The sequence below is a fragment of the Globicephala melas genome, chromosome 15 (assembly GCF_963455315.2).
Source record: "Globicephala melas chromosome 15, mGloMel1.2, whole genome shotgun sequence".
Lineage (NCBI taxonomy): Eukaryota > Metazoa > Chordata > Mammalia > Artiodactyla > Delphinidae > Globicephala > Globicephala melas.
This window is the reverse complement of record NC_083328.1, coordinates 79,425,576-79,430,063: the sequence shown is the minus strand read 5'-3', so window position 1 is coordinate 79,430,063 and position 4,488 is coordinate 79,425,576. Positions and strand designations below refer to the sequence as shown.

Below are 4,488 nucleotides of genomic sequence, written 5' to 3'. Positions count from 1 at the left end.
GATTCTGCTTATATGAAGTCTTTAAAATAGTCAAACTTATAGAAATAGAGAGTAGAATGGTGGTTACCAGGACTGAGGGAATGGGGGTTGGGGAGTTGCTTCTCAAAGGGTATCGAATTGCAGTCATGTGAGAGGAATAAGTTCTAGAGATCTGCCATACAATATTGTGCCTGTAGTAAACAATACTGCATTGCGGACTTAAGGACGTGTGAAGAGGGTTGATCTCCTGTTAAGTGTTCTTGCCACAGTAAAAACATTAAAAAGAATCTACGAATCATATCTACCATTTATTAAACATCTCTTATTTCAAATATTGTTAGACTCGTTATATACATTAAAAATGTCTCACAATGATGTTTTATGAAATAAATTATCATTTCTATTTTTACAATGAGGAAGTGAATTCTAAGAAAGTGTGATAAATGTTGCTTTTGTCTGACTAATACAGTTTTGCCCACCCCACCCCAATTCTCATGCCATCTCCCCAAAGATGGGAACATGGCCTATGTTGGGATCATTGTAACAGCTACAGGGAGTGATTTTGTAATGAACACATGATTAAACCTGGACCAATTAAATAAATTCTTGCATACTTTTCTGGTTGAAATTAGTGAAGAAGACTTTTCTTCTATTAGGTCATAAAACCAGATTTAAGGGAATCTGATATGGACACCAGGCATATTTCCTGCTACGCAGACAAAGATAAAATCAAGCTTTGACAGAAGAAATGAGAGAGGAATAACAAAGAATTCCTAATAACTTGAGTGTTTGGATCTAGTCGAGTTTCTCAATTTTGGCACCGCTGGCATTTTGGGCTCAATACTTCCTCCTGGTGGTGGTGAGGGTGCCTACCTCTACCTGGCACTAGATGCCAGTAGCACCACTTTCGTGCAGTTGTGACAACAAAAATGTCTTCAGACATTGTCAGATTTCGCCTGGGGGACAGCAGGTGGAGGGACAAAATCACCCTCTACTGAGAACTACTAAGTTATAACCAAGATTGCCATCCACCATTATATTTGCCAATATGAAATCTTCCCCATTTGCTAAAACTAATCTGAATTTGTTTTTTGCAAATTATATCCAAAGGAATCTTGAGATAGTAAATGTTAGAGCACTGTGCTAAGGGTGATGGGTGTATGCCGTAAGGAAAACAGAAGAATTCACATCAGTGTGTATGTATGGGAGGGGGCAAAAGAGAGACCAGGATGCAAAGAGCTTTAAGAGTGAATCTTCCAGATTGTTGACCCAGGAAACAGATTTACCCAGGTGTGTTTCCAAAAAAAGGTATTCTGAGTTCAGCTATGTTTGGTTAAGCAAAGCTGCTTTTTTCTTTTTCTTTTTTTTTTAGAATAGGATGTTCAGACTTTAGTATGATAGTGTGATTTAATATTCACCAATTTCTCAAATTTCTTTGACCAATTTTTTTAACAGCTCCAGTTAACATCTTTCATGACTTACATTCTGCAGAATTCAATGTGATAAATGTAATGGCTACCGACACAAAAGGCAGGCCAAGCCAGGGTAGACAGAACAACGTGAGAGGTAAAGAGTAAAGGGTCCCCTGCCTGTGGAGATGTAGACAGAAACCTGATCACTTTGCAGCTTATAGGCCCCTTGGTTGACGAGGTTTATCCGCATTTAGAGAGAAGTGGAGAATCACGATGCACACTCTAGTCTGCAACAGAGAGTTTGGACATTTCCCGCCACAGGCAACCCAAGAGAGCCAATGAGAAGAATAACGTGACCCATGACGACTGTGGGAAATCTCTCTGCCATGTGGAGAATAAATTACAGCAGGGTGAGCCTGCAGGTAAGGGAACCTGTTAGGATCGCAACAGAAGTGGTAAGGGTTTCAACTAAATCAGTAGAAATAAAAATGGATGAAAGAGAGTGATTTGAGAAATGCTGATGCAAAAGATTGTACATTGGTATTCTTCCACTTTTCGTTGCCATTTTTAACCACTTTGGTAGGCCATTTTAATTTCAAAGACTACATAGTTTTTTTTCACACCAGTGAGCCAAATCCTATGGGAAGGTAATGAACATAAGTGTGGCTGGCTTAGAATCTGGCCTCAGTAGAAGAAAAAATCTCCTTAAGAAATGTTTCTAGGGAGAGCGGCTGAGCACAGTCCCGAGGTGAGGCAGAGCTCTGAGCAGGTGCTACCTTATGGCTGACATGCAAAATCTGGTAGAAAGATTGGAGAGAGCGGTGGGCCGCCTGAAGGCAGGCTCCGTGCCCCTGACACGCACCGTGGGTATAGAGACAGTGCTGCAAAAGCAGGAACGACTCCATAGGTGCAAGCGTTTGACTCACCGTTGGCCGGTCCTGTGGCAGAGTACCTCAAGATCGGTAAAGAGATTGGGGGAGATGTGCAGAAGCATATGCGGAGACGGCCCACACAGGTCTGAAGTTGGAGTGAGTGCTCTTGGTTACAGCCTCTCAAGGCCAGCAGCCAGCAGGCAATAAGCTTTCTGATTTGTTGGCACCCATCTCCGAGCAGATCCAAGAAGTGATAACCTTTTGGGAGAAGAACCGAGGCAGCAAGTTGTTCAATCACCTGTCAGCTGTCAGCGAAAGTACCCAGGCCCTGGGTTGGGTGGCTACGGCTCCCAAGTCTGGTCCCTAAGTGAAGGAAATGAATGATGCTGCCATGTTTTATAGAAACTGACTCCTCAAGGAGTACAAAGATGTGGGCTGGGTCAAAGCTTACTTGAGTATATGGACAGAGCTGCAGGCTTACATTAAACAGTTCCATACCACTGGACTGGCCTGGAGCAAAACCGGGCCATGGCAAAAGAACTGAGTGGATTGCCATCTGGACCCTCTGCTGGATCGGGTCCTACCCACCCCCAGGCCCACCACCCCCCGAGTCCCCACCAGTTCAGGCTCAGATGAGTCTGCTTCCCGCTCAGCACTGTTTGCACAGGTTAATCGGGGGAGAGCATCACACATGCCCTGAAACTTGTATCTGGTGACATGAAGACTCAAAAGAACCCTGCCTTGAACGCTCAGAGTGCTCCAGTACGAGTGGCCCCAAACCATTCTCTGCATCTAAACCAGGAGTCAGCCCATCCCCCAAACCAGTCACAAAGAAGGAGCCAGCTCTACTTGAACTGAAGGGCAAGAAGTGGAGAGTGGAAAATCAGGAGAATGTTCCCAACCTGGTGATAGATGACACAGAGCTGAAACAGGCAGCTTACATATTCAAGTGTGTCAACTCAACATTGCAAATCAAGGGCAAAATTAACTCTGCTACAGTAGCTAACTGTAAGAAACTCAGTCTGGTGTTCGATGACGTGGTGGGCATTGTGGAGATAATCAATTGTAGGGATGTCAAAGTTCAGGTAACGGGTAAAGTGCTAACCATTTCCATCAACGAAACAGATGGCTGCCACGTTTACCTGAGCAAGAATTCCCTGGATTGTGAGATAGTCAGTGCCAAATCTTCTGAGATGAATGTCCTCATTCCTACAGAAGGTGGTGACCTCAATGAGTTCCCAGTCCCTGAGCAGTTCAAGACCATATGGAATGGGCAGAAGTTGGTCACCACAGTGACAGAAATTGCTGGATAAGCAAAGTGCCACTGGGTTCTTTGCCCTCTCCCTCACACTGTGGGATAAATCTGTATCAAGATGGTTCTTTTCTAGATTTCCTCTACCTTTCTGCTCTTAAATTGCTTCTCTGCTTTGAGAAGCACAGCTACCTGCCTTCACTGAAATATACCTCAGGCTGAGATCTGGGGTGGGATAGCAGGTCTTTGATCTTCTGCAGGAAGGTGCAGCTTTTCCGTATCAGCTCAACCGTACAGCCAGTCCATTCTTAAGGAAGTGCACATCAGGACAGGTGTGTTTTAGCTTTCAGCCTTTGTTTTAGCTTTTCAGCCTTTTTCTAACAATGAGCGTGAAGGTAGCAGAACCTGGTGTGACCCTAGTTGGCTCTTCTAACTTAAACTAATTTTCACTATTGACAAGTTAGGCAAGGGTTGCATAGGACCAAAGACTGAAGCTTGGCCATCTAGCATTCCAAGCAAAATGATTTCCTATGAGCATTCCTTTTCTTCTGCATTCCATCCTGTATCTGCCCGAACCTGAGATAGTAGGTTGTCCTGTGTTAGCTGCTGGGGTGGTGCCCTGCACCCAGGCCAGCTAAAGGAGTCTTGGACCCTTCCTCTCTCTGGGACCCCTGCCCACCACCTTCCTACAGAGATGAGTTAAAAAGAGAGAGAGAGGGCTTCCCTGGTGGCGCAGTGGTTGAGAGTCCACCTGCCGATGCAGGGGACATGGGTTCGTGCCCCGGTCCGGGAAGATCCCTCATGCCGCGGAGCGGCTGGGCCCGTGAGCCATGGCTGCTGGGCCTGCGCGTCTGGAGCCTGCGCTCCGCAACGGGAGAGGCCACAACAGTGAGAGGCCCGCATACCGCAAAGAAAAAAAAAGAGAGAGAGAGAGAAAAAAAAGGAAAACCACACCATTCCCAGGAATCTGGCT

The 4,488-nt window shown here is 45.4% G+C and overlaps 1 pseudogene; it reads left to right on the top strand.

The window, feature by feature from the left end:
• The first annotated feature begins 2,170 nt into the window (after positions 1 to 2,170).
• On the top strand, positions 2,171 to 3,865 carry LOC115843260 (adenylyl cyclase-associated protein 1-like; annotated as a pseudogene).
• Positions 3,866 to 4,488: the final 623 nt, after the last annotated feature.